Raw genomic sequence first — 19,026 nt, 5'->3', positions numbered from 1 at the left:
CAGTGACAATCGGAGCGGCCGGGCCCACTTGCACGATCCCTGGATTGGCGCGACCTCCGGGGTTGAAGGGGGCGGGGCGAGCGGAGCGCGCGTCACGTGACTCCCGGGCTGCGCTTGGAGCTGGGTCTCTGCGACTCCAAGGCTTGGGGTTCGAGTCTGTACCCACAAATCCTTTGTGTGCTGCGGTTTAAAGTGAGAGCTGGTGATGTCCCTGGCCGTACAGAGCTTACATTCTAGGCAGGCTCTTTATTCAGTCACTAAAGTGCTTCAGTCTTGTCTGCCTGTTTAGTTATTAATGCTAGGCGAAGCCAGATGGGGTCTTTTGCAGCCCCAGTAAACTGTTCAGGAAAAGAAATGGACTTAGGTTTTGTGTTGATCCAGACTGGAGATACCGTATTGATGTTTTTAATTTGGGGGTTGGGAGGAATGAAGGGGTGCTCAACTTTTGGACCTGGAACCTTAAAAATAGCTGCAGCTTTTTGTAACTCTTTCAAAGTTTAAAAGTAACAACAAAGTAACAATCCGGATTTTAATAACAATGTAACTTTCCGTAATTGTTCTAACGCTTGCTTTTCGAAGACGTTGACTAAAGTCCCAGCTCACTAGCCTTTTGTTTCCAGAGGATCTCCTAGAATCTCTGTCCTGGTGTGTCCCACAGGCCAACACAGCATTCCTGGGATATTTTAAGCAGAGCAGACCTGAAAACTATTTTTCAGATTTTCATCTGTGTGGACGGAATCTTGATGATCCGAGTTACACCCGCTGGATAAATCAAGAGGTCCAGAGAGGTCTCTGCCTTGCCAATATAAAATCATAGAAGAACTTCGTTGTCTAGTACTTTTCAGACAGAGTTGTACACGTGGCAGAGGAAGTGAAAATGTGCTGCAATTCCATTGAGAATGTTTGCTCTACCTCTACTTCAGTGTGTTCATGTGCCTCACCAGTGTGTCTGCAATCATGGGCAGTGTAGATGTTTCTAAGTAATTTTTAATTGTTTTTTTTTTTGACCTCACTTACTGGTGAGCTTCTGGGTGGGATTCTCCTCCTGTGATCTTTTGTAGCAGCTAAGGTCTACAAAAAAATTAAGAGGATGCTTTGATTTAATTCCACAGAAAACCACAGATGATGGTGCTGGATCATCGCTAGTTAAAGTGCTGGATATGCCCAAGGTCACATGGCCTAAGAAAAACTGCTCTCCCTTCCAAGGACCCAGCAGTCTTTAGACCAGCTCAAGGTGAAGTGTGAGAGTGGCCTGAACATGGACAGGAGGAGGAGACCCTCTGGTCCTTTCTCACTTGGGAGTGATGGGTAAAATATCTCACTGTAAATCTCCCTAAGTGTTACCCACTGTGACTGAAACGTTATATAATATAGACCGACCTGAGGTTCAAAGATCATACTTTAACATTGTGAAATGTGCTAACAATTCCAGTGCTCAAATCTTCTGTCCCCCCGTACCCCCCCCCCATCACCACTTTCTCCCTCCATCACCACTCCAGCCAAACTCTCTGGATGACTTTGAACCTCACGTAAACTGGTAAAAGTAGGTACATATTTGGTTCTATCAGACTTAACTTTTTTATTACAAGAGTACTCTTGATCAGGGTGCATGGAAACAAGTACCTCTATAAACCATGTATTGGAGGATAAGTTGATACAATTTCTATAAAGACTAGTGCCATTATGTGGTCTATGCATGGAGAAAGAGACAGATATCCAGACCCTCCTATATTATTTTGTAAGGAGACACAGAGTTTTAGCCTTAAATCATACCTCATAAGCCAGGCATGATGGATACCTATTGTATTTGGCTATTCTTGGTAGCCGGCTTGACTACATCGGGAACCAAAGTGGCTAGGTACACATGTGAGGGATTTTGGTTTTGTTTATGAATTAAGTCATTGGCAGTGGGAAGAAGACACACTTCTAATCTCAATGTTCTGAGGTGAGACTCTGGGCCACAGCTTCTGCTGGCAACCTGTATGCAGGAAGAAAGCAGCTTTTGCCCCCTTCCTGTTTGTTCTTGCTTTCGCTGGCACATCCATTTCTTCTTGGAATTAAAGCCTACTTCTTTGGGACTCTGGTGAATACCGAAGACCAGCTGAGACATCCAGCCTTATGGTCTGAACTACTACTGGATTCTTAGATCTTGCATTGGTAGACAGCAATTGTTGGGCTTGCTGGATCACAGCCTGTAAGCTATTCTAATGAATCACTGATAGATGGTAGATAGATAGATAGATAGATAGATAGATAGATAGATAGAGATTCATTCTATAAGTTCTGTGCCTCTAGAGAACCTTGACTAATAAACCTGTAATTCCTGTATGTGAAAGATAGACACAGGAATTATGAATTCCAAGCCAGTCTGACCTAATGAGGCTCTCCGTTAAATAAGTTAAACACACACACACACTTGATATACCACAGAAGAAAAATATAGTTGTCCTCCAAAAATAGAATTGTCTTTACTTATAATGGCATATTTTATAAAAATAAAAAAACTATGTTGGAGAATATGCTATAAAAGTATATTAATTGTATTATGAAGTAATACAAATGGTCTACACATATTTTATAAAATATTCCATGCTTATGAAGAAACACGTTTTCACAAAAGGAAAAAAAATTGTACCAAAATGTTGATGTTTTAAAAATCCCTTTAAGTATGGGCATTTAATATGTTTCCTTTGGGCTTTTTTGTATCTTTCTAAATTATGTTTAAAGAATGTATGTTATTTTTGTACTAAAACTATAAAACAGTAACCTTGTTAACAGTCGAATGTTCCACTTGACCTGCTTCAGGTAGGGCTGTGCATCACTGGCAAATCAAAGACAGTAATGCAGTAATGTAGAGTTTCAGGCACTGTCTCAAGAGTATCGAGAGAAGGATTAGTAGAAAATAATTAGTCACCAGACTAAAACTAGGCTCTGTGTATTTGCATATAGTCACAGGTTTCTGAGACAAAGCCACAAATGGATTTTGGTTCTAAGCGTCCCACTTGTAATGTCTGGGGACCCCCCTAAGAGCCTGTGATGCTAGGCACTGCTGGGGTTTGTGGCTCTTCCTTATGCTTTCAGCATCTGATTTATTACACTTGTATGGCGTGCATTTGCTTCTGGATGGACTCCTAATCACTTGTACTTTCTGCAAACTGATAGCTGAGCTCTGTTTTGCTTTAAAGCAATGTGGAAGTAACCAGGCACATGAAAAGATAAGTAATATGCATGAGACAGGATTGCTCTCAGGTTACTAAGATTTCAAGCTGAATGAGGGATTCTTGGGAATTCATTGTGTTATTCCCTCCACTTTAACTTTCAATTTTTGCCAGAGATTTAATTGAAAATATTACAGCGTAGCGGAAATATTCAGATTCAACCCGAAGCTTTGGAATGAATTCCCGCTGTAGGCTGAGTGATTTGTGGTCTGGACAGACTGCCAAAGGCCGAAAGCTTCCCTGTTCACTGCTCTAGTTGGCAGCGTGTATCTGGGAGAGTGGAACCTAAAACTGAGGGGACTAAAGTCTCGTGCATTAGCCAACTTTATTTAGAGCATCAGGTAGTTGATACTCTTGAGGGTTAGGGAGACTCACATGAGTAAGGTTCAATCACAAGGACAAGCCACATGTGGCAATATATATATATATATATATATATTTTTTTTTTCCATAGAGGCATTCGAATAACAACAGTGGAAGTAAACACTCCAGTCTGCTACACCTGGGCGGGGCATGCAGACACATTCCAAGAACAGTTCTGTGTTGTGAAGGAATAGGTCCCAGATCTCGTTTTCTCATAAGCACAGGGCAAGCTCACAGTCTGGGACTGTGTTCCGGCACCTCCGTTTTTTTCTCATTTTCTAATAGCAGGTTATCCAGAGTAGTTCTGATTTGAGATGTAGATAAAGCTAAATGTCCTTTGATCCCTGACTGTCCCCTAAGCCAGCAGATTATGTTAGAACAACGAAAGCATTGTGTGTGAGTCTCTGCCACCAGGAACCGAGATCCAAACTATGTCCAGTATATCACGCTATTATATTGATCAGAAAAATCTAGAGAATAGCTTGAAACGAGACCCATACGATTAGTAGTTCTAGTATCTTATGGAATGTAAGCCCATATTTGCCTTTAAATAGGAATACATATTAGTTATGATGTCCTGTGCAAATGGAAAGTTTATTTAAACCTCGCGAAGAGAATTAAATATAGCCCCTTCATCAGATGGATGAGTGGGTCTATTATGGTCTATTATGGTCCCAGGGTCCAAGAATAAATCAAGTCCTTAGTGAAAAGTAATGTCTCCCTTAGTGCATAGGATCTTAAGTTGGCCCCAAGTGGGCAGACTTGATCTCTGATGGTGTGGTTGATATCTCCCTTTGCCCTTTAGCTGGGGGTTTGCTATCTTTCTGATGGTTTCCGCTGTCTCCTCACCCTGCACTCTAGAAGTCAAGGGCCCGGGGCTGGAGAAGTGGAAGAGGAGTCCATAGCGTCTCAGTGACTCCGTCTGCAGTGACAGATGTAGACCCCTTCCCAGGGTATTTTTACTACTTAGGTAGAAGTAAAAATAGGACAGAAATAGATAGAAATAATCTACAGTAAAAGCAGTAAGGTTAACGTGTGCAGGAGAATGCTGGAAATAACCCTACAACATAAGCAGAATCTGAGGTTATACTTATATAACTTATATACTGCTGGATTAACCAAAGTAGATGAATCAGAACAGTCAGTTCCACCTGTTGGGCCGAAAAAAAGGACATGTTACTAAACTGATGAGTATCTGGGCCATGGATCTGTCTTATACCATTAGATGAGCCATCAATAAACTAAGTATCTGCCCATGGGATGGGAGAAGGTTGGACCATCTTTGTGGTTACAAATTCAGTTCCTATGAGGAAAATCCCATAGTTTCCCAGCTGGAGAATAATTTCTTATCCTTCCATAGTAACCTTCAAATGACGTTTGAAAATCCATAGAGTTCTGTAATGCTTTATAAAAATTGAGTGTTAAGGGTAATATAATGCAGCAAGGATCAAACGTATATAATTGTTGACATTGGGTCCTCCCCAGGTTTACTAATCGAGTAAGCAGCGTAAGGTAAACAGCTAGTATTTATGACCTTCTGGTGTAAATAGGTACGTTCCAAAGGTTTGTCGTCTTGTGCTAAAATACCTGTGGGAGACAAATGAGAACAGAGGCTCAGAGGCAGTGCAGGATCCACAGCCTAATAGCTGTAGTTCTTTCCTTGCCTCTTAAGGTAGTATGCAAGAGCTGTTCAACACCATCCCTCCTAGAGTTCAAAGTAGATTGTTTAGTGCATATAAGCATTTTGATTTTGCTGAAATTGCCCTGGAGATACCAAGCACATCTGAGGCCCGGGAGGAACTGGTCATGGAGTCTCTTTTCCCTGCCATGCCCCTGCTTGCCTAGGTAAAGTTAGCTTTTTCCTAGGCTCCCATCAAATGAGGGAATTCAGTATTAGATGGAATATCAAATTCCTCAGCCCATGCTTCAGCGTCTTGTTCAAGCAATGGAGGATAAGTATTTCCCTGCTCCAGTAAGGGAGCAGAGAAACCGTCGCAGGCATAGGTGGTGCCATTTATTTCTACCTTTGATCTTGCCTGCACAGAGAAAACCTCCTTTGTCGCCTCTTTTATCCATGTTAAGGTTTGACCATCCAGTTTATATTCATTCCGAGAGTTAGCCAGGTCTTTTTCATGATTAATATCCTCACCTTGCTTAAGTATGTTAATAACAGTTCAAATCAATGCCCAACTCACCCAGAATTGAACAGGGATCTTTTCCCCTTGCTGTTGTCACCTCCTCGATCTTCAGCCCCGCCTTTCTTCATTCAGCCCCGCCTTTCTTCATTCAGCCACGCCCTTCTTCATTCAGCCCCGCCTTTCTTCATTCAGCCCCGCCCTTCTTCATCTAAAACCCCTCCTTCTGGAAACCAGAGATTATACGTGTGCTCTTCCTTTGTTAGGAACGCTGCACAAGCTTGACACAAGACAGAGCAGAGCCTTCCCTGGCTTCTGCCCCACTATTCTCGCTCACCTTCTCCTGTGAGCGTACCCACTCTTATAGCTGACTTCAGGTCCCTGACTTGGGGAACCCCTTGTTTATCGCTCTAGAGGCAACGGGGACTTAAGAGAATGGAGCTGATACTCATTCCATTCACGAGGAAGACTAAAATCTCATGCAAAAGCCAACTTTATTCAGAGCATCGGGCAATTTGTACTCTGAGAGTTAGGAAGACAAACGGAGAAAGGTGTTCAGTTACAAGGACAAGCCACATGTGGCAAAACCCAACTTTTCCTATAGAGGCATACGAATGACAACAGCTGAAGAAACTCCTATCTGCTATGCCTGGGAGGAGCATGAAAACACATTCCAAGAACAATTCTGTGTTTTGAAGAAACTGAGGTCACAAAACTCTTGTCTTCTTGCAGTTTTCTCACAAGCTCTCAGAATTCTCACAGAACGGGGGCTGTGTTCCAACACTTCTCAGTAGCCTTGTGTTGAAATCTATTTCAGAGGGGGCTTGAAAGATGACTCAGTAGTTAAGAACACTTGCTGTTCTTGCGTTCCCAGCATCCACATGGTGGTTCACAACCATCTGTAACTCCATCCATTTCCAGGGGATCAAACACCATTATCTGGCCATCATGGGCACAAACATGCTCATGGTGCACAGACAGACCTGTAGGCAAAACACTCATACATATGGAAAGAAGACTGCTTTGGTCATTGGCCAGGGAGGAGGCACCAGGAGCATAGCTCTCCCCTTCTTACAGTTTATCAGGCCTAATGATCCCCCTCACCTGGTGTCTCTCAACCTGCTCCATTAGATACGTAGCACAATCCTGCCGCGTCAGGAAGCTTTCTGCTGGGTCCAAGTGGTGATTTCCTCACGTGCACTCCTGTTCGGGTGGAAGCCATGTCCAGGTGCAAGCCACGTTCCCAGTGATCACCCAGGCTTCTCCTCCAGGATGCAAATGTAGGGAATATTGGCAGATTCATTGTGAAAGTGAAAATATCAGTGGGAAACAATAATACAAATATATATGTATATAGTACCAATGTACATGCTACTAACACCTTGTCCACATGACTACTCACAAACCACAGTTAAATATTACTTGGCACCATAAAGGCAAGGAAACATATTATTGAGCCTTAATGAGGCATATAATTAGGCTCTTAATTAATAAGCAAATGAGATTGTTGGGAAGGGACATAAGCACAAAGGAAAAGATAAGTAAAGAAGTTAGTATTTATCCTAACCAAGTGAAAGAGAGAGCCCCTCACTTTTGCGCATTTGTTTACTTGTGACAGGGTCTTGCTATGTAGCCTGGGCTAACCCCAAACTGATTCTATTCCCACGTCCACCTCCCAAATGCTATGGACTACCAGATTCAGCCAGCTACACCCAGCTTTATCTTTAGGAAAGAAAAACGAGCCAGTAACAGATTTGTTAGCCAACAGCAGCAATTAGTCTATTTGGTCTCAACCAACTTTCCAGTCTAACAAAGCGTTGGACTTGAATACCATGTATATTCTTTATTTAAAAAAGGAATAAAAGGGCACATTGTTAACCCTTGTCTTAGTCACTTCTGTTGCTGTGCAGAGACACCATGGCCAAGGCAACTTAGAAAAGAAAGCATTTGATTCGGGGCTTGCTTACAATCTCAGAGGGTGAATCCATGACCATCACGGTGGGGAACATGACAGCAGGCAGACAGGCAGACACAGCACTAGGAGCCGAGTACTTCCATGTTGAGACCACAACTGCAATCCTGAGGCAGACAGCAAACTGGAGTGGTGTGGACTTTGAGGTACCAAAAGGGACACACCTTTCTACAAGGCCACACCTCCTGATGAAACCTTCCCAAGTAGTTCCACTAACTGGGAACCAAGCATTTAAACATATAGTCCTATGGGGGCCATTCTCATTCAAACCACCACATCCCTAGAACAGAAAAGTTCACTGTAATTCTGACACACCTCTCTCTCTCTCTCTCTCTCAATCTCCTCTCTGCCTATTTAGCCAAAAAAAAATTTTTTTTATCTGTTTTGTTATCCCTGTATCACTTAAGGTAAATATAATATCTACTTGTAACAAGCCATTCTGGAATATTATGGGTTGGCTTCTGTCCTGCTCTTACCAGTTATTTTTATATTTTCTAGGAGTGAAATGTGAGGAATCTGGCCTTTGAGAATTAGAGACATTCTTGTCTCAGGTGTGCTTAATTCTGGGACTAGGGTGCTTGGTTTTTACACCAAAGCCCCCCATGAGTCAGTGACTCAGTGTCCTTTGTCTTGGGAACTCAAAGATTGACTTTCACTGGGTGAATTTTGAAAAGGGGATATTATTACAGAGAGAAAGCTTAAAGAGAATTATTGTACAGAGGAAGTGGGCAGAGCCCCTATGTGGTGAAATGGGTCCCAAGAGAACGTTAGCTGCTAAGAGGCTTTGTCTAGAGGTTAATATGGCTTGTCACAGAGGATGTAAATTGGCTTTTGAAATGACAGGGCTGAGCTGGAGGGAGGTGACCTGGTTAGCCTAGCTTACCTAATCATAGATCCCTCTGAGGTGTCTATGTGCCTCTCTATTGCAGTAGCTGGACTGAGGTTCTTGTAAACACCTCCAAGGACCAATGAAGTATTAGAGTATGTCTAGCTTCCAGGCAGCTATGCTCATTAGATTACTGTACTAAAGAAAAAAGACAAGTAAACATCTAAGAACACAAACCAGTATGTTCTGCCCTCTGGCCAGACCAGAACTGTCATTGGAGCCAAGGATACTTTTGGCCACAGCAGAAGGGCTTGTTTGCAACGTTTCTTTCCCTTAACTGCCTAGCAAGTTTCTTTCTCTTATCCTCATCACTAGGTTTAATATAATTAGGAATTATAAATTCCAAGGAGTACAATTCTAGAAATATACAGTTCTCATAAAAAATAGACCAACTCATAATATTAATTTTATGCCACGTTTTATAACATCCAAACTATTATAAAGTGACCACTGTGTTCTCTTTTTATCATTACCACTTTTAGTTACTTACATTTTTATTATCAACAATCTAAAAACTACTTAAGAAAGTGAACTTAGTGATGCATACCTGTAACTCAGCAAGAGGACCAGAAATTCCAGACAAGCCTGTGCTGTGTAGCAAGATCCTGTCTTCAAAAAAATAATGATAGGAATAAATAAATTCACAAGCTTATATTTTAAGTGTACAACTTGGTAGTGCAAGCATGTTTACATCTCAAGAACCTTTTCATCTTACAAAAACAAAACCCCACGCTTGCTTAGCAGAGATCTCGTTTCCTCCCCCCCAAGACTTTGGCAAACATCATTCTATTTTCTGTTTCCATGACTTTGTCTACCTGAGATACTTCATATAAATAGAATTCCACAATAGCTTATTTCATTTAACATAGTGTCCCAGCCATGTAGTCTGTGACAAGTTATTTTTGTTGTTTGTTGTTCTTGTTTTAAAGACCTGATAGTATACCATTCTGTGTGTGTGTGTGTGTGTGTGTGTGTGTGTGTGTGCACATATTGTTAACATATCCATCCATCCTGGATGCTTGCATTTCTCCCACCTCTGGCTACTGTGAGGAGTGCCATGCATAAGTATCACCGAGATTCTGATTGATATTCTTTGCACATATACCCCGATCATGTGATAGTTCTACCTTTAATATTTTTAAGGAACTACCATTCCTGTTTTTCATAATCTTGCACTGTTTTGCAATCCCATCAGCAGTGTCGGGAGGGAGGTTACAATTTTCCATTCTCATCAGCATGTTTTGCTTTTAGTGTCTCCTCCCTCTCCCTCTCCCTCTCCCTCTCCCTCTCCCTCTCCCTCTCCCTCTCCCTCTCCCTCTCCCTCTCCCTCCTCCTCTTCCTCTTCCTCTCCCTCTCCCTCTCTCTCTCTCTCCCCCCTCCTCCACCATGTGTGTCTGTGTCTTTCTGTGTGTATGTGTGCATGTGCTGGTAGAGGCCAGAGTCAGGGTCATGCTCTATTGCTCTTATTTTCTGGCACAGTCTCTCGCTGAACCTGGAACTCACCATACTACCACACCCAGCTGTCATGTGGCAGTGGGGATCAGAGGGCAGATCCTCACACAGCTCAGCAGGCACTTTACCCTTGCGCCATCTTCCTAGCCCCCAGATTTGGTTTTAATAGTGGCCTTCCTGCTAGTTATAAAATATTACCCTTGTGGATTTTATTTGTATGTCTTTATGCTTACTGATATTGAATATCTTTTCGTGTACTTGTTGGCCACTTCAAAGAAATGTTATTAGAGGTATGGGATAAATAATGCTTTATTAAAAAAATAAGCCACAGTGGTCCTACAGGACTATGGTAGAGCTGGGAAGTTCCTATCAAAGAGTGATATGGTAATATATTATAATGTATGTATAGTATGTGTATATATATGTATGTATGTATAGTGTGTGTGTGTGTGTGTGTGTGTCTGTGGACTTGCTGTAAACAAATGTGCTCCCATATAAGTATAGGACATATATTATGTACCAAGCATGGTCTTGGTAATTATAGCAACAATATTCCTTGTTTATTATTTGCTATGCTTTCTTATTTTATTAGAGTCTATCCCTCCTGCTTATTAAAAAGATTCTATAAAACAGTATGCTGTGTTCTACCAGCACCAGCCTCACATGTCTTTTGTTTACCATGTCATTTAATCTTATCAAAAGGCCACATGAACAGAGTGACCTGTACCATCTAGGTTTATGTAAGCACACGCTACAGTGTTCCCACAACAATGTGGACCAAGGCTATTACCTTTCATAGGCAGTGACATCAGGAGACCTGCACAAAATGTCACAGTTCAAGAGTTAATCTCTGAGTTCTGAAAGATACAATTTCAGAGGCTCATCAAGGTTGAAGATAATATAAGTTATGTGACAAATAATCTTACAGTTGTCGTCCACCTTATTTCCTAAACCAGGGTCTCACCATGTAGCAACCTGGCTAGCCTGGAACTTGGTATGTAGACCAGGCTGGCTCCAACTCACAGAGATCTCCCAGTCTGCCTTTGAAGCAATGGGACTAAAGGCATGTCCCAAAGATAGTTACTCTTTATAATCCAAGAGTTGAAAGGATCTTACAAATTTGACTTCTTAGAGCAGTCTTGAATGTTAGAATCAATTTACATGCACTTCAGACATAAAAGAATCATCTATAAAACCAAAAGAATTGGCCTAAGTGGAATATATCTCTAAAACTGAATGCCCAGTATATTTAAGTATAAGTACTTAAAAGAAAATGTGACCAAATAGCTGACAATGCCCCCAAAAGACATAGTTATCATTTATTTGAAAAGATTAAGGACACAATTACCAAAAGTATAATCATACTACTACAAAGTGTTACTGTGATTTTTAATTTTATATTTGGAGTATCTTCTGTGTGTTTCTAAATCAGAAGGATAGTATTATTTAAAGATGATTTCCATCTCCTGTCAAGGGGATCATGTTCAAGGAGTGGTCACAGGTCATCTGCCTCTGCATTGCCTGTAGATATGTTTATGTGCAGGTTCCCTTGGCTAAATTCCAGACCTCCAAACTTAGTGTTTTAGTAGTGTGATCAGAGAATTAGGATTTTGAACCTTAGATGATCTCCTGTATATCAAGATAGCTGATAGGTAGCTCATCAGGAGTAAAATAGAGAAAGCATCCCATTTATTCTCTTTGTGTGTGCTCTACTCTCTACGCCCAGCCTCCCAATTCTCCCTGCTGGCTGAAAACCAAGTGCACTGGGATTCTGAGAGGCATGAACCCCCATGCCTGAAACTTGCCTCATCTCCCAACGAGAGCCTTGTCTGGAGTGTGCATCAGCCATGCCACAGGAGGCAGAGGCTCCAGTGGCTGCAGTAGATACGGTGGCTGCAGTGGCTGTGGTGAGTATGGTGGCTGTGGTGAATGCATGTGGTGACTGCAGTGGGTGCGCTGGATGCAGTGACTGCAGTAACTGCGGTGGATGCGGTGACTGGGGTGGCTGCAGTGGACATGGTGACTGCAGTGGGTGTGGTGGATGCGGTGGGTGCCTGACTCACTCTGATCACTCAGCTCTTGTTCCTCCTTTGTGCCGTGAGGGTGATAATGCTACCCAGGTTGTTACTCTTTTCAAATACTAAAAACCAAGAGCTGAGTTAATCTGTGCCTTTAACAGTACACTTGGAAACAGTAGTGCACTCTTGTGAACAAAATCACAAAAAAACTTGTGTTTTATGCTTGGTCTAGAGGCACAAATAATGACTAGCATTCATTACATCTGTGTTAAGTTCCACTGTATGCTCTTTAATTTTTATCCTCTTTATAATAGGAGATAAATGTTATAGCCCATTTTACAGATAAGGAAACTGAGGCTTAAAACAGATCAGGGTTTACATACAGAGGAAGATTAAAAGCTGAATACAGGGTCCAGATTTTTAATAATTTAACAAACTGAGCTTTTTTTTGTTTTTGTTTTTGCTAAGTACTCATAATAGTTTATATCCAATTGACTTACTAGTTTTATTCAATTCCTAAAAATTGTTTTTCTCTTAATTCTTCCAATAAGGAAACATATGAGACCACATTTTTTTTTTACATTTACTTGGAAAATATTAAATTTGTGTATCTTAAGCAAAGCAAAAGATCTTGCGGATTATTGGAAATAAGCAATTTCTCTAGATCTTCCTGTGGTGAGCGTCCATGGATCTGGAACGACGAGAGGGAAAAGCAAATACGTCACCCAGACTCGATGTTGAAAGCTACACATGAAATCAAGGAATGAAAGCACTTAGCAGTAGAATCCCTTTAACTTTCGCTCATGGGAGTCATTTAACATATGACACATCACTGGAGTGTCCCCTGTTGTAGACACAGCCTGAGATGCCAGTGCAACCCAGGACAAGCTCTCTCTTTCTGCCCCACTTTCCTGGTCAGGTCTTGTGCCACCACTGGCTTTTACTTCCCAATCAGAAGGTCATCTTTGGCAGGACCCGGAGGCAGGAAGGATAGTGTTCCAGCTTCTACATCCTACCCATTCTTAACTCTGTGCAAGTACAGTGGTTACAGTTTCCTCAGGATTCTTCTGTAGTGGAGGAGACCAACAAACAACCCAGCAAGGATGGCAGGACTCCTTCCACGGTCTTACCTTTACCAAGAAGGGGAAACGTAAGTTCAGACCTGCCATGTATGAGTTAGAAAGGGAGATTGGCCATTGCCAGTATACACTTCATCATTAAGTCATCAAGCAGATAAAACCAGTTCACCTTTTCATGATTGCTTAAAATCAGTAAGTGGTTACCCAATTTTCTCTCAGGGGAAAACACTGCATAAAATGTGGCAAGCAGACGGGGAATCTTCTAGACTCCAGAAATGGGGTGGAGCGATGGGGACTCTGAGGACTTTCTCAAAGCAGCCCGTTATTGCTCATGCAGTCCCCTCTTGTGGCTAATGTATGTAGCCCAGAAAAAAGAAGTTAAAAAGCATGTTCCTGCTATGGCTAACTGATGCCCAATCACCCTGGGAACGGATCCCCCTCATTGGTTCGAGGGTGCCTGAGAAGCCTCTGTATCTCCATACACCCATGCTCACAGCTGGAGCTCTACTTAAGATACCAACCCGTGAGGGAAGGCCCCGCTGCTGCTGCTGCTGCTGCTGCAGTTGGAAACGCCCAAGGAAGCATGGGAAAGGCGCCAACTCAACCAAATACCACACTGGTATCTAACACCCATTATCAAAAGCCAGGGACCATGAAATCTGAATACCAAAGGCTCTAGGGACATACCGATGTGTTCCATAACCTAGGTTCTTGGACCAATTGCTCAGTGGCAGAACAATTGGCTAGCCTGTGGGAAGTCCTGCGTTTGATTCCCTAGCCTGATAAACAAGAAAACAAAAGGCAAGACAACAACAAAACCCCAGAGTCCTAATCTAAGGTTCAAAGTTCCATAAAGAACTTTTTGTGAGGATTAAGCAATGCAATTCACATAAAGGTATGTGGAATTGTGAATCGTACCCTACAAACCCCCGCAGCTGCTAGACTTCATATTATTTTAACAGGCCACATCACAGAGACATAAAGCAGATAGACGAGGCCACACTGCCCTTGGGGATCGAGTCCTGCTGCTGGCACAGTATTCACGCTGGCATCAGTGCCCAAAACTGAGAGCATTTGTGCATCTCGGTCCATGTAAGTAGTCTCAATATGTGGCTAGAAGTAGCCCTTGAGTTAACAGGAGCAGGATGGACAGTGGCCCTGTGAGACTCTACAGTACCTAGGTCTTGCAGGATGGAGAGGCTCTTGGGTAGCCCCATTCGCTGAGCTGACTTTCCTCTCCACTCAAACCGTTTTTAATGTTTTGTGAGAAAGAGAAAAGGAAGGAAGCAGGTGTGCTTCATCCTCTGGAACAGGCCAACTCGGAACATCACCACCCTTTCAATGAACAAGTCCCTTTTGAATTCCTCAATTGAAAGCAGAACCAATCTTTTAACAATTTTTGTGGCAAATAATGTTTGCTGTGAAAAAAAAATTGCAAGTTTAAACAATAGCTTTCTAATTTTTTTATGAAACTAATTTTTCTCACTGACATGCTTTGGTATAAAGCATTTTTTCTGAAAATCAACACCACAGAAAAGCGTGTACTAGGAACTTTGATTAGATTCTTAGGCTTCTAGACAGTGAAGTCACCTCAAACTCATATTGTGACATTGATTAAAATACTATTTTTATTTATTCTTTAACATTGTGGATGTACAATGTATTTCGATTATGCCCACCCCTACTGCCCCTTTCAGTTCTTTTTAATGAACCTGCAACATATTTACCTCCTAACTTCATGTCCTCTTTTTCTTTTTAGTTTAATATATGTGCTGCTGAAGCGAGCACTTATTTTTAGTTTAAGAACTCACTGAGCACAGTTACTGCTGCCCATATACTCATGGGCACAGGGCCGTCAGCTGAGGCATGGCCAACCTACCAGTGACCATTTCCCAAAGAAAAGTGACATTCTCTCCCTTGTCCGTAGACTGCCAATAATGCTTGCAATTGGGTTGGGGGCTCAGAAGCCCCCTCATGCTAGCATTTTGACTTGCTCAATCTTGTGTGGGTCTCCACAACTGTTACAAGTTCATGAGTGCCAAAGGCCAGTTATATCCCAAGAAAACCGTTCATAGCCTGATGCCCTGCCCTCCACACCCCCCAGCCCCCAGCTCTCTGTTCTTCCTGCTCCCTCTTCCTTGGTGTTCGCTAAGCCTTGGGTCAGGGAGGCTGAGGTCAGTGGTCCATCCGTGGCTGACCATTCAGAGTCAGTTATTCTCATCTCTTTGACCAGGCTTGATTGTCTGCATTGATCACTGCCCAATGCAAAGAGAAGTTTCTCTCACCCAGCCTGAGAGCAGCACCAGTCTATGGGTATAAACATAAATATTTAGAAGGCAGATGAACAAGACCATTTAGCTCAAGAAGAAGGAAGACCAAAGTGTGGATGCTTCAATCCTACATAGAAGGGGGAACAAAATAGTCACAGGAGGCAGAGGGAGGGACCTAGGAGGGAGAGAGAAGAGGGGGAGGGGAAAAAAGGGGGGCAGGATCAAGTGTGAGAAGGGACAGGAGAGAAGTATAGAGGGTCAGGAAATTGAATCGAAATATGTAGCAGTGGGGGACGGGGAACTGGGGGTAGCCACTAGAAAGTCCTAGACGCCAGGGAAGTGAGAGGTTCCCAGGACCCAACGGAGATGACATGAGCAGAAATACCCAACACAGGGGAGATAGAACTGTAAAGACCACCTCCAATAGATAGGCATGGCCCCCCAGTTGAGGGATGGGGGTCACCCACCCATTTCAAAAATTTTAACCTGTCTAAAGAAAAGACAGGGACAAAAAATGGAGCAGAGACTGAAGGGAAGGTCATCCAGAGACTGCCCCACCTAGGGAACATGACCATTTAGAAAAACAACAACAATTCGATTTACTTCTAAGGCCTATGCCCTCCCCAGCTACAGGCTCGGGCTTGAGCTTTTCATTAGGTTCACGGTACCAGGCATGAAATCCCTCCTGGGAAGGAGGCCTCAAATCAATTTAGAATTTATCACTGTATTAGTTACTTTTCTGTTGCTATCATAAAGCACATGACCAAGGCAACGCACAGAAGGAAGCGTTTATTTGGGCTTATGGTTCCAGAGGAAAAAAGAGCCCACCATGGTTAGGAGGTGTGGCAGCACGTGGGCGTGGCAGCCTAAGCAGGAAGCTGGGGGGCAGGGCGGAGAGAGAACCGGAAGTGGAACCAAGTCAAACCCTCCCAAAGCCTGCCCCCAGTGACATACTTCTTCCAGCAGGCCACACCTCCTAAGTCTTCCCAGAGAGCACTCTCAAGTGGGCAATGAAGAGTTTAAATGCCTGTGCTTTATATAGGATATTTCGTATTCAAAACCCTACCCTCCCGTAAAAGTCTGATTAATTTTGCCTGTCTGATCTGGCAGGTTAGTATTGCAGCATGCGGGATCCAGTGGAGGGAAAGACCCCAGCAGCCTCTACAGCTCCTCCCATCATGATGAGAAGCTAGCCAGTGGATAGACAGTCTCCTAGTCTCCTAGTCAAGGCACCGTTAATTTCTTTATGTCCTGCAAACAAAGTATGTGGAGTCTTCTCACCAATATGATCTGACCATCTAGTTCTGCTGGCTCACCCAGAACAATGGCAAGCGCTCGTGTTATTTTAGGGCTTCCTGATTGCTACCTTATTCATACTTGGCACTGAGACTTTTATTTAATAACCTATGTCTGTTGGGAGCAGCTTCCTCCACTAATGCAGAGCACCTCTGTTTAGACTGTTTCTTTGAAAAACAAAAACAAAAACAAGTTAAATTAGCATACGTACTTGTGGTTTTCCATAAATCGTTTTCATATGTCCTAAGTCTTGGTTAGCTCACATCGTACCCACCCCCTCCTTCCCACCCCACTGCCTCCATCTACACTTAACCCTTCAACCCCCAGTATTCCCTCCCTGTTCTTTTGTGTCGCATGTGTTCTACTGTCCCCTCTAATTATATTTTTTAATGGGACTTGAAGATCATAGGTTTCCATGGACCTTTTCCAGACGCCCTTCATTTCCGTTAACCCTTCTCTTGCTTACACTTCCCCATGCTTAACCTTCGGTTGGTCTGGCCTCCCTCTCTGCTTATATCGTAACTGTATTTTATTGTCTTCCCTCCCTTAATGCCCAGCCTCAGTGGCCCATTTCTAGTTTTCTAGATCTGTTTGTTCTTCAAGTTAAACACCCAAGACAAAGTATTTGAAGGCAGGATCCTCTTGTGGGACAGAAAGGCAGCATTTGTCTTTCTGGGCCTGGGTGACCTCATTTAGTAAATATATATTTCCTGGTTCCATCCATTTAGCTGAAATTTTCATGACATTTTTCTTTTGACCAAGTCAGCTTAGGCAGTCAACAGGTGCTCCAGGGCAGGAGTGAGGATTAAAAAGAGAGAGAGAGAAAAAAAAAGACAATTAGACAACACTGTAGCATGACCCCAGCCAGTCCTGAGACTGAGGTGGGTTTATTCTTTCCTACTCTGCTTTTATATCATTTTAATTACATGCGAATAATAAGGTCAGTTCTAGATTGAGGAACAAGCAAGACAATAAACACAAATAGTCAAGGAACAAGTAAGGCAATAAATGAAGTCCTGTGATTACTCCCTTGGTCACTGTTTCTAGGGGCTTATCAGGATGACCAAGGTATCTGAGCCTACTTCCCTGTTTTAGACCAAAGTCATATTCTTGCCTGAAGCCTACTTCTTTGTTCTACCTTCAAATCAGATTCCTGCCTGAGCTCCCTTCCTTGTTATGGTCCAGTGTCAAATTCCTGCCAAGCGGCCCCCCAAAGCTCTGCACATCTTTGCAGCTGAGTATTCCCTAGTATAAATGTGCTACTCTTTCCGTATCCCTTCATCAGCTGGCGAATGTCTGCTTGATCCTAGGTCTTCATCACCATGAACAGAGCACTAGTGAACATGGATGTAAGAGTGTCTCTGAGAGGATGTCAAGTCCTTTGGATATGTGCCCAAAAGGGACATTGCAGGGTCATGTGGTCATTCTACTTAAAGTCTTTAGAGGAACTTTCAGCCCAAGTTCTAAAGTGACTGCACCGTTTACCCGCCCACCAACAGCACACGACTGTCCCCAGTCCTCCACATCGACACCGGCGTTTGTTGTCATTTGTTTTCCTAATCATAGTCACGGACTGGGGTAAAATGGAATCTCAAAGTAGCTTAAATCTGCACTTCCCTGATAGCTAAGGATGTTGAACATGTTTTCAAATGTTTTGTGGCCACTTGTGTTTTGAGAATGTACTGTTCAGCTCCGTAGCCCATTTTAAAACTTGGGTTCTTTGTTCTTCGATGTTCAGGGTTTTTTGTTTGTTTTTGTTTTTTGTTCTTTGTATATTCTAGACATTAATACTAATCCTTTTGGGGGCATGGTCTTTCTTTTTACTTGGTTGATTATTTCCTTTGATGCACTGAAGCTCTTTAGTTTTACGAGGTTCTGTTTGTCAATTGTTGGCCTTAAATTCTGTGCAAACGGAGTTGAATTCAGAAAGTCATTTCTTAGCCAGGTGATGGTGGCACACACCTTTAAACACAGCAGTTGGGAGGCAGAGGCAGGTGGATCTCTATGAGTTTGAAGCCCACCTGGTCTACAGAGGAAGTTCCAGGATAGCCAAGGCTACACAGAGAAACCCTGTTTTTTGAAAAACAAAACAAAACAAAGGAAACAAAACAAAAGTCATTTCTTGTGCCTGCGGTGCCACTGCCCATGTTTTCTTTGAACAGTTTCGGCATTCCAGGCTCCACAATAAGATCTTCAATCCATTTAGAGTTGCAGCCTGCCTTTGGTGCAGGTTTATAAATACGGCTCGAATTTCATTCTTCTACGTGTGGACATCCAGTTCTTCCCACACTTTTTGTTGAATGAGCTGTTTTTTTTCTCCAGTGTGCATTTTTGGCA

At 42.7% G+C, this 19,026-nt stretch overlaps 1 long non-coding RNA gene across 1 annotated transcript; it reads left to right on the top strand.

Annotated features, from left to right (window-relative positions):
* Positions 1-94: 94 nt before the first annotated feature.
* On the top strand, positions 95-18,419 carry A930007I19Rik (RIKEN cDNA A930007I19 gene). The gene is made up of 4 exons (NR_015567.3): positions 95-192; positions 1,113-1,234; positions 11,753-11,933; positions 16,504-18,419. It is a non-coding gene; the product is annotated as an RIKEN cDNA A930007I19 gene (long non-coding RNA).
* The last annotated feature ends 607 nt before the right edge of the window (positions 18,420-19,026 follow it).

This window comes from Mus musculus, chromosome 19 (genome assembly GCF_000001635.26).
Source record: "Mus musculus strain C57BL/6J chromosome 19, GRCm38.p6 C57BL/6J".
NCBI lineage: Eukaryota > Metazoa > Chordata > Mammalia > Rodentia > Muridae > Mus > Mus musculus.
The sequence above is the reverse complement of the archived record's forward strand: the minus strand, read 5'-3'. Positions and strand labels throughout refer to the sequence as shown.